The sequence below is a fragment of the Ornithodoros turicata genome, chromosome 4, assembly GCF_037126465.1.
Source record: "Ornithodoros turicata isolate Travis chromosome 4, ASM3712646v1, whole genome shotgun sequence".
NCBI classification, from domain to species: Eukaryota; Metazoa; Arthropoda; class Arachnida; order Ixodida; family Argasidae; genus Ornithodoros; species Ornithodoros turicata.
The window spans coordinates 47,384,558-47,396,480 of NC_088204.1; the positions used below are offsets into that span (position 1 = coordinate 47,384,558).

The window sequence follows — 11,923 nt, forward strand, 5'->3', positions numbered from 1 at the left end:
TTGTGGAGAAGCTTTAGGGCCTAAACCGAAAATGTAGCGTCGTGAAGCTCTGGAAATTACATAATTCTACCAGACAAGATGTATTTCACACAAATTGAACAATTTCTCTCGATGCTGTGCGCTATTGAAACTCTTATTGCACCTGAAGGGTGTCACATGTTTGAAATAGCGCTTCATCCATTGTTTCCCAATTTTGTGGTCAGAATCCCTTTCTGCCAAGTAACTTTCACCTACTGATGCAAAAATGAAACAGAACAGACATCAACAATGTACGAAACAGAAAAATTGGACAGTCAGGATACATAACAGATAAAGTCAATCAGAATCCCTGCAATGATTTGTCAAATGAATTGCTATTAGCTAGTGGATAACAAATAATAACACTTTTTATTATGTGCCCAAGAACAGCCACAAGGGCCTTGGTGTTTGTAAACGCTCTGAAAGTTTTTCATAATGCTGAAGACGACAGATACCCAGGAAATGGAGCATACACTAGCAGCTTACGTAATACACACATAGGTCACAGAACATATATATATGAAGATCTGTTTGTGCATGACTACCTGATGTGGACGCTAGAGCCCTGCACCATCCGGAAGCGGATATCCGCAAGATACTTGCGGATTCGGATGAAAATTTATCACTTTCTGCGGTGTGCGGATCGGATGGCTCGAGGTCGGATGCGGATATACCGCATGCTGTCATTTTTCTACTAGCAATTTATTTGTATTGCGTGCCGACAGCGAGCGCATACCCGGGTTCACCTTTGACCATGCATGGCCAAGACGGGAGAGGAGGCATTCTGGCGTCCACGCAAGCACTGGCGATGTAGCATTCCACGCGTTCCAGAAGTCTCTCCATATCGCGTTTGTTGAAAGGTTTACCTTTGCTTGTCGTCGTGAGTCCTTCCGTAAGAGCATGGAGGCATCCGTACCAACATTCTTCCGGCGGTGTTTACGCGTCCTTCGAAACTTGCGGATTTTGCGGATCGGATGCGGATGTAAACGGTTGTGTATGCAGCTGTGCGGATCGGATAACGTGTGTGCGGATGCGGGTCGGATGCTAAAAATCGTATCCGCGCAGGGCTCTAGCGGACGCTGCCAGGATCTCAGGGAAATGAGGATGTAACAGCTGTCGCTGTGAAAGTACATCAGTGTGACAGGTGCTTTCTCGTGACACACGACCTTACCTGGTCGAGCAGGCGACTGCGAAGCACTCCATGATTGGCGCAGCAATTCCATCACTGCATTACGCTAAAACAACATCGGTGCTGCTCTCATAACTTTGATGCAAAAATTCTGTACAGGATAAAAATAAACACTGTGTATATTATAAAAGACAATACAAAGCAAGAGCTGTATCACCACGTCAAATATTATAAGGTTTATTCACATGACGTCATCCGCAGGAGACCGCCACTGTCGCTAGCAGGCAGATTTGCTGCCATCGGCCTTTGTAGATCTCGGCCCTATTGTAGATTTCAGTCAAGCTGTTACCCATATTATACTCACCGTATATCTGGTGTTTAAAGGGACTCTGACCAGAAGTTCGACAAATTTTTCGTTTGCATCTATTACGAAGGTATAATATGCCTCCAAGCCACACGCGAAATATTTTGGCTGTGCGCGGCGGCAAAGTTTGCTAAACGGCGAGCTGAAAACCGGCTTCGCTTTTCCTCCTCAACTCGCGCAATCGGGGCCGAAATCTAGCCTCTTTGTAGTGGACATCCTCCAATTTACGTGTGCGTGACGAAAGCACGAGGTCCACGTTTCATTGGGCGCCCGGACCGGAAGTTATGTTGTTAGTGAGTTTGTGAGAGCGCCGGCATCCGTCGGGAAAGCGATCTTCAATATGGACGTCGAAGGAAGAAATGCGGAGATTTCGAGCCCGGAACTTCTTTCTGACCTTTCTGCGATCGAGAAGAAAATTCTGCGTGCTGAACAGCTCGGTAGGCTTTCGAAACGTCGCCGATGCCGCGAATGCGAGACGAAGTTAGAGCTCTACGAACATCGGTCACAGATGGAGCAAACAGCATGAGTCGCCTGTCTTCAGGTAAACGATGAGCCTTTTTAACGCACACTGTGATCGAACACGTAAACGTTCTCTGAAATTTCGTGTTCTGATATTTAATGCGCACTTGCTGTTCATGGTGCCGGTGTGGTTGGCGTGTCATAATGCCGAAGGAGATCGAATGCTTGTGCTGCCAGGAGCTCGAAAACACTGCCGAATGACTGCAGTATGAGTGCATTACCACCCACGAAGATTTCCAACTTCTATGCTTCAATATGACTGTCCTGAAGGTCGCATATTGAACTCCGTGGGCAGCGCGAACCTATGAGCGACTATATTCACAAGTAAGTCACGTGTGTCCTTGTCGAACGATGTTAAAATTTGGGCGCCCAAAACTGGTTTGGTCCTGCATTAATGTCGTTAAAAACTCCAGTATAGGGCGCAGCACGTAAAAAGACTGTACAGTACACAACTCTGAACTGGAGAAAACCAATAGAGGCAAATTTGTAATTGTCAGTGTGCTGTGTCCTGAGTCACGTTTTTATGTATTGCCCTGTGCATAAGGTTTTAGCGTAGGTTTTTAGCGATATTGAGTGTTCTTGATTGTCGATTCAGTGAAAAGTAAAACAATGTAGGTTTCTAAAAGAACACAGCATGTGTAGTAATGTACAGGGTGTGGGCAGGTAAACTGCAGTTGCTCTCAGGTACATGTAGAAATGACACTGCACACACACTGTACTGTAACCGGTTACCTATTTGCCTAAACTATATTTTATGTACATCTGTGTAGACGATGCAGATACACTGCGTACCGCCAGTTTGCAAGGTGAGTGTGGCACAAGCTTGGGAAAAACAAGAGCATGGTCATCCCAGCCTGTGCAGTGAAGAGGGTCTGGCAAGCCTTTCCCACAGAAAATGCCACAGGCTTCAAGTACCCAAGATCCTAACTGGAGGTACCTCTTCGCACAGCTCGTGTATCGCATTTAAAATAATTCAGCATCTGTATTTCGGATGATTTATAGCTCTCAGGAGGATGCATGGTTCATGAGTTCAATATGTTGTGTTGAAACACAACACTAGTCCTTTTTAATGAGTCTTGCGGAACGATAGATGAGCACTCCTTTCGTGACATTGTGTATCATTGCTACAGTGAACAATTTATTGAGCAAGACTGATGAACGAACGAAAAACAGAGTCTGTCTTCCAAATATGTATGTTCCTTGTAACTTCCGTATTTGTTAAGTGACCCATGTTGATGTTCCCCCCCCCCTCATGTAATGCCTGTGAGGGCCTTTGAGATATATTCATAAATAAATAAATATCAAAACCGGAAAAAGATGTAACACTTATCCTCTCTTTGTGTGAATGATACATAAACATTCTCAGAAGATCCATGACATGAAAACCCGAGACGAGGTAGGGACGATAACAGACAAACACGAACACAGTCCCAGAGACCGTGTTTGTCTGTTATCGTCCCTACCTCGTCTCAGGTTTTCAAGTCATGGATCGTCACCACCAGCTCACTTGCTACCTAACTTTCCTTTCGTTATCATTCTCAGAAGATTTGTACATAGTCACACTTTGCCTCATTTTGCCTAAAGCCTAGTTCCACCTCTTACATCATCTCCACATCTTCAATCCCCAAAGCAGTACAAGGCTAAAGTAATCAGCTACTACATAAAAAGAAGGAGGGGGAGGAAAACAAAAGCTGGCACATCTAAAATTCGAAGAAACCCTGGTGCTTTCACGGGGCCACTCACGGCTCAGTCCTGGATCAGATCCCGATGGAAAACAGCTTTTCTGAGCCTCAGTGATAGATTCCCTTGATTGCACTGACTGTGAGGCACAACTCATTGGCTTGGTGGCAAGTGAGCTTGCGTCTGATAGTACAATTTGGAATAAAGGGAGCAAGGAACATCTCTCTACGGTCTTAAGAAGGATATCAACATTACCTGTCAAGGTACAGCATTTCATGTTGCTTTCAGTAAGTACAACACTCCTCATAGCAGTTACCATTCGTGTTGGGAAAGCATGCTGAAGTTAGCTCGGGCAGTGCATCCAGAACTATGAATCAGGTTCATAGAGAGCACCTGGTGAGAGGGACAGCAACAGTGTCCAGTAAAGACTCTCCAGGAATTTTGTGCAGGTTTGGGGGTCACACCTTTTAATAGTGTTGATGGAAAGCAGGGTGTGTGAAACACTGACCTCTGATAGATGAATTCTTGTTATTTATAACCAGGTACCCATGTTCTAGTAATCTAGAAAAAGCCTTGGCTCTCTTGGAGGAAATTGCTAATGAATCTTGAGTGTCTTTTGTGGAAACAGGTTGTAACTGCCTTTCTATCCACCCTTCTTAGTTGCCCTAGCAAAAGCAAATATGTAATGCTGTACACCATATCTGATGCTAGCACACTAATTGCGTTGACTGTTCTCAGGCTTCTGAAACGGAGCTACCTCGTACATACGCTGTGCCATGTCGGCAAGAACATAAATCAGACTGTCTTTACTTTTTAAATTGGCCCTTCAGTGCTTCATGTGACTGCAAGAATGGCACCCCCAAAATGATAGGCAATGAGAATGATTTCTGCAATGTATTGAGCTTTGTAAAACAACGACTTTATTTGAAAATATATTCCAAAAGCCGGGTGACGACCTCATAATGTAGCGTCCTTTACTGCAAACACCGCTCAACACAACGATTAAAAACAGAGCGTAAACGTTTTGTCGCCTATCCGGGTGGCATCATCAGTACAACAAAGGCCAAAGATGAGCACATCAGCCTATCTAAGAGAGCATCATACACATCCGATAGGGGGCCACGGTTTGTATTACAGGCTGAAGCATCACGCCTGATAAAGCAGGATTCTAAGAACTTTCTAGGGCCCCATCGCTAGTCATGTGCAAAGGTTACTGCACCATCAAAATATATGTCCCTTAGGACAGCAATGGTAGCTTAATTCGGTCTTGGTTAGTTAAGCTAAGCACTAGTAGCCCTGGCAACGTCCCTTGTGTGCTCTTTTAGTCTTGTCCCGCGTCTTTTGTCTTTCTCGCCAATGTAGGTTGCATCACATTCTATGCACTCAACTTCATATGCACAGTCAAAATGCCTGATGGGCACAGTGCCCTCCAAATAGCGTATGAAATACGTTCGATGAAAGGAATGCGCACCACCGATTTCACTCCTTTGATGTTGTTTTTGATTGTTCTCTGTTGTAGGGATGATGCCAACTGGATAGGCAATGAAACGTTTACTCTATTCTTAATTGTTGTGTTAAGCCGGTGTTCTCAGTAAAGGATTTTACATTATGAACTTTGTTTGAATGATGATTAGTGGCGAGCTTCATACCCTGGGCCACTACTCTAACAATTACTTGTGGTAGTGTGGCGAAATGGAATAACGAGCCTTGTAAACAATGTACTTGGAAATATATTTATTTATCTCTCATAGGTTGAAGAACCCAGTGTGGGGTTACATAACGGAGGGGCATGTAATCATACAAGACCGATCACCAAAAGGCCTTGCTTTTGACTAGATTAAAATGTGAAGTGATTGTAACATAACAAATGCTGCATGGTGGCGATATGATAGGTTCTCCTCACGAGTTGTCGCAACGGTTACGGTTAGTTGAGAAACTGCATATCCAGTTAGCAGGATCAAATTTTAATTCGGCTACTTTGGCCAACACGCAAGCATACAGCACAGTGTCAAAAGCCCTTACAAAATAAAAAAATACTACATCTACGTGGACCCAGAAATCAAGACAGTTCAAAATGCTGTGAACGAATTCCACTAAGTTAGTTCTGCTTGAATACCCTTTTCTAAAGCCATGCTGGAATTTAAAAAAAGAAATCGACAGACTCAACTTGGTTGACAACGTGGTAGTACATGATGTGCTCCATTAGTTTACAGGGAACCCTAAAAAGTGGAGCTGGTTAATAGATAGAAGGAGCATAGTTGTCACCTCTTCTGAAGACAGGAATTAGCTTGAGACCTATGTCCTCGACTCGCACACATACTAAGAACCTTTGACACAGATTAACGTATCTTCGTTCCAGCTCTTTCACTTTCAGATGTTCATCTCTGTTGAGTGGTCTGTCATTCTTGTAATACAGATTGGAATTGAAATGCAGGTGCATAAGGGATGCTCTGAAAGAAAAGTTTTTGGTTTTAGTCCTCTTAATGTTTCCGAAAATGAAAACAAACTTCACGGTGACTATACTTCTGAAATGAGCAATTCCAGGATGACAGCAAAAAATATATCTCGCCATATGATTATATTCACCTTGCACTTCAATTGAATAATGGCAGTTGAAGATGATGATGATTCAATTTAATAGCACATAAGCAACTCGGGCTATAGTGCGCCAAAACCATGGTAAAACTGTGACTTGTTAAATATCAGACGATTATACTAAAATAATATACTTTCTTGGTTGGTAAATTGAGATATAGACAAAAACATGATATGATAAAAATAAGCAATTGAAGAAAAGACAATTGTTGGTTTTGTGTGACTGATGTCGAGTTTGCCACACTACGTCTTGAATAATGTACGCTGATATGCTGTAGGGTAGTTTCATTTATAATCGAATGATGCCCGCCGGTCATATTTTTTATTTCTCTTGAAAAAAAAATATATGTTATCCCACCCACAAAGAGATGCAAAAGGTGCCTGACCGCAGGTCTCTGCGATATTTTCTTCTCCGTCCACGGCGCTTCGAAGCAACCGGCGCGATTTCGCGGCTTAAATTTTTTCCAACTTTGTGACCTTGTATCTCTTGAATGAGATGTCCCATTTCAACGAATTTTTTTTTTTTTTTTTTTTTTTGCTGAGAGAGTGGATGGTGCACGTTCCACCGTGTGCTATTAAATTGATATGGTCAAGAGAAAAGTATACGAAAAAAAATTCCAAAAACGCAACAGAGAACCATTTTACCGCAGGTTTGGAATGTCATGGCCGCGGCTCTGGATCTCCGACTGTGATATTCTTCGCATGAGCACAAAGATCATTCTTTGCTCTTTCGTTTGACGTCAAACACATTGCTTTATCTTCAGCCATTATCCCGTAACAACGCCGTGAACACGGAAGGGTAGGGGAAAATTCTCATTTTCGCGGCAGTTTTTACCCAAAAAGGACATCTTGAAATTTTCCAATATTTCGTACTAACATAGCTGAGACATAGCTCTTTCACGATATGCAATAAAATGTTTGCTTATTTTGGTCCCAGAGGGCGCGCAATTTTTTTTCGCACCCCTATAGGCAGCGCTCGCAGGGGTCAGACAGACGTACAAAGAGTGGACTTCTACCCCACCCCCTGATTTTTTGCTTTCGGTGAGGGTGCCGTCATGCCAAAGGCCGATTATAGTAATATGTACATATCACTGTGATGTCCGCAGACAAGCAAAAGTTCGTTGCTTAGGCTTTCCCACCCGGTTAATCCCTGTGGAGTTGTTGAAATACTGCAAGACTGTTGCCTGTTACGTGCTTGAAGGAAATCGGGCATGGGAACATGACATTTGTAAATACTGCGGATTTCCCGAACCGAAGTGCGAGACGTCTATTCTCTCGTAATTTTGTTTTGTTATTTGCTGGTTTCTTCTACTTGTGAACAAAGACGGAATTTGAAACACTCAGGTGGTATGCCACGATGCCGACAGATCGCCCAAGGACTGGTTGCCTGGTCTTCCTGGGAGTGATAGGACATGTCCGGTCCCTTATTTCTTCAAGGTGAACTCCTTTTAGAAATATTATTTGAAGGAGTTAGCCTTCCAATGGGTGAGAAAGTCGGGGCGCTGCGTGGGAAAAGATGGTCTTTAGGCGTCTACGGGGTTCCCGCCGCCGTTCACATTTTAAGGCAAGGGCCATGCTTTCCTGGATGCTACGTTTGGATTTCGTTTTGTCGTCGGCGTAGCGTGTACTTCTGCGCTCCCCATGGCCAGCCGTAGCCACACCAGAAGTCGACTATACTGCACGGGCTACACCCAACGACAAAAGAAAAAAATACCCTGGAACAAGAACTTCAGGGCGGTATCGTTTATAGGATCAGGGCTTTTGAATACCATCTTGAGCACCTCGGAGGCAGTTCATGTCCACGACACCGACGAAATATGTGTGAACTGCTACAACACGTTTCGACTGCAGGTTGCTGAGGCAGGGCCTTCAGGTGAACAAGATCCTCCGGTTTCAAGCCCTGATGACGCTGACTTCACTGACCCCACCGAAATTGTGCAGACTGTGAACAGGAGCATATCAGAGCAAGATATTGGTGTGAGCCCACTGAGGCACCCGTAGTAGACAAAATAGAAGAAACAGAAGTAGAAGAAACCAGCAAATAACAAAACAAAATTACAAGAGAATAGACGTCTCGCTATGTCTCGCCCTTCGGTTCGGCAAAGCCGCAGTATTTACAAATGTCATGTTCCCATGTCCGATTTCCTTCAAGCACGTAACCTTGAAGGGATTAACCGGATGGGAAAGCCTAAGCAACGAACTTTTGCTTGTCTGCGGACGTTACCGTGGTCTGTGCATATTACTATAGTCTGCCTTCGGCATGACGGCACCCTCACCGAAAGCAAAAAAAAAAGAAAAAATCAGGGGGTGGGGTGGAAGTCCACTCTTTGTACGTCTGTCTGACCCCTGCGAGCTCTGCCCAATAGGGGTGCGAAAAAAAAAATTGCGCGCCCTCTGGGACCAAAATAAGCAAACATTTTATTGCATATCGTGAAAGAGCTATGTATCAGCTATGTTAGTACGAAATATTGGAAAATTGCAAGATGCCCTTTTTGGGTAAAAACTGCCGCGAAAATGAGAATTTTCCCCTACCATTCCGTGTTCACGGCGTTGTTACGGAATAATGGCTGAAGATAAAGCAATGTGTTTGACGTCAAACGAAAGAGCAAAGAATGATCTTTCTGCTCATGCAAAGAACATCACAGTCGGAGATCCTGCGCCGTGGCCATGACCTTCCAAATGTGCGGTAAAACGGTTCTCTGTTGCATTTTCGGGATTTTTTTTCGTATACTTTTCTCTTGACCATATTAATTTAATAGCCCATGATGGAACGTGCACCATCCACTCTCTCAGAAAAAAAAAATTTGTTCAAATGGGACATCTCATTCAAGAGATACAAGGTCACAAAGTTGGAAAAAATTTAAGCCGCGAAATCGCGCCGGTTGCTTCGAAGCGCCGTGGACGGAGAAGAAAATATCGCAGAGACCTGCGGTCAAGCACCTTTTGCATCTCTTTGTGGGTGGGATAACATATATTTTTTTCGAGAGAAATAAAAAATGTGACCGGCGGGCATCATTCGATTATAAATGAAACTACCCTGTAGCATATAAAGTACAATCATACACACGTTCAATATGTGGTGGATATGTGAAACCAATATACACATACTTAACATTTCAAACTTTCTTGAAAAAGGCTGTCCAAGTCTGTCGGATTTGCCAGACTCTATACAAAGCCAGTAAGCACAGTGTGGAAAGACTGTTTCGTCTTTCGAAAGCGGAGGTGCAGCTACCACGACGCTTCCCCATCTCAATGCTTCGGAGCGGCATAGCCTAGTAAGAAGCCATCAGAAGGATCTCATAAAGATAACTTGGGGCTCTATCCTGGTCAAAGTAATCTACCTCGATTACTTGAAATTTCTTCTGTCATTGGTGCACAATCGAAAAAGGCGTGAATATTAAAAGCTGTTGACACCTTCTATCAACCAATCGCCCCACGTGTTATCTTGGAAAGCGACCCGCCTTATCGGCCACACCTGTGATCTGCCCGGCCTGCCTTGTTGCTTCGGTGCTTACATGGGTGCTTAGGTGTCGGAAACAGAAAACTCTACCGGCGTAAAACTGAATTTCGTGGAAAATGCGCGGAAAAGCACGCTCGTAGTTTCCTTTTTTGCTGTTTGTCATTTTTCTTGACGTACAGGTGTGCAAGACGGAAATGTTTATGTGACACCGTGATTGTACTTTGCATTTATAATTCGGTATGTGCCCGTGAGATGGCTCTGATGGCAGGCAACAAAACGATGAAAGCGCGAAGGATCATTGCAAAGGGTCGAACGGACAGTGTGGCGCGAGCCGTAAATGCGTTCATGAGAAATCTGTTCGTGTTTAAATCTTTAGCTTTATTTATGAGCTTTTCTTTATATTTTTCTGTGTGTTCGTGTGCTCGATATGCGAAATGATAATTCGCATTTCAATATGCTTCTTTTTCTCGTGAGCTGTGGGGGTGGTAATGATACCGCAAATGAGCGTTGATAGTTTTACTCAACAAACAGTGAACTTTGATCGATGAGTTTTTTGTGTGCACACCGCTACGTTGCAATAACATTGATCGTACGACGTACGGCTCGGACGACGCTTCGAAAAGCCCGCCACTTTCACGCATACGATGCCGCGATCGGCGCAGAGAAACGGTGTTACGCGGTGCTTTTCTATCATTATTAAACAAAAACGAAGAAAGATAGGACTTTTTTGTTGTGACGAGCACATACAGACTTTATACAACACAGTAAGTGGAAATGCACATGCGGACCCATCACGAAACCCATCGCCGCTCAAAGTAAATGACCCTCTTTCGCTACATTACTTTTCAGCTTTGAACCTAATCTTTTACGTCATTGTTACGTCAAAATGACGTAGGGTCACGGTCCTAGATTAGGGCCGAGAGGCTGCGAAGGAAAACTAGGTATAAATTTCAATTGAAACGGGCGGGATTTATGGGCGGAGTATTTCGTGGCAGCCCCGCCCTACAGCTTGTGACGTAAAGTAATCGAGGTCGATTACTTTTGACGAGGATAGGGCCCCTGGTTGAAAAAGTGGAGGGTTCTGTGGGATACGTAAGAAAGCATACGCGTTACACAACAGCTACGAGAATGATCGACTGCACTTGCATGGTTTTCAGTACGTAGACTTGGAACTGAAAAATAAATCTGCTAACCTTGTTTAAACTACTTTTCCGTCAGGACCACACGAGAGCACACTTGGTTTCTTTAGTTGAAGGTATCATCAGGTCCCCATGCTCCTTTGAGATGCAGCAGACAGAATTTCGCTGAGGCGAGTGACTGCCGTTGCGGTTCGTCGCTTCGCAGCAGATCAAGAACAGTACACCGCAACGATAGGTGAAACGTTCAGAATATGGCGACCAACTCCAACACCAACCCAATGACCCGAACAAAGAGGATGAACCGGGAGTCACACATGTTCGCAGTTCGCAAGCTCGGCATACGGCATCCATTACAGCTGACCGGATACGGAAGCATATATGGAACGCGTGTACAGATTGAAAAGAAAATCGTAGAAACTGTTGCAGGTGATAAATGCAGGGTATATTTTTCTTTTTGAGGCTCTGTAATAAAAACATATTAACATAGAAATGCCATTTCATGAAAGAAATTGACAGGTATTGCGTGACCACGTGACGCGTTTGAGCCAATTGTGGATGTTGCGAGTGTGACGTCATCTTGATGGTGGGCCGGGGTGGATATTCTATATAAACGTATGTTTTCTCGGTTTGACGCTAGGCGTGCTGCACTCGGATGAAGTCGAATGTTTAAAATTCGAGTTTAGAGAAACCGCGGGGTTTTAACCCAGGCAGAAATCAGGACTGGTTCCCGAATGGTCCCCAAGTGGTTCCATTTGCAGTTGAATGGTCCCAGATGGGTCCCCAAGTGGCGTTAGTGGCCCCATTCTGGCTTTAAGCGGGTTCCATTCTGCACCCAGATGGGTCCCAAAGTGGTGCAGTGTTCCCACTCTGGCTTTAAGCGGGTTCCATTCTGGGCCCAGATGCGTGCCAAAGTCGTGTGTGGTTCCCACTCTGGCTTTAAGTGGGTTCCATTCTGGGCCCGGATGCGCGCCAAAGTGGTGTGTGGTTCCCACTCTGGCTTTAAGCGGGTTCCATTCTGG

At 44.3% G+C, this 11,923-nt stretch overlaps 1 long non-coding RNA gene across 2 annotated transcripts; it reads right to left on the bottom strand.

The window, feature by feature from the left end:
• Window positions 1-5,429: 5,429 nt before the first annotated feature.
• On the bottom strand, window positions 5,430-11,277 carry LOC135393110 (uncharacterized). Of its 2 annotated transcripts, none has more exons than XR_010422456.1 (2): window positions 10,959-11,277; window positions 5,430-6,160 (listed from the first exon to the last, which is right to left on the bottom strand). It is a non-coding gene; the product is annotated as an uncharacterized LOC135393110 (long non-coding RNA). The 2 variants fall into 2 exon arrangements; XR_010422455.1 differs by having other exon boundaries at window positions 9,414-11,277.
• Between the last annotated feature and the right edge of the window lie 646 nt (window positions 11,278-11,923).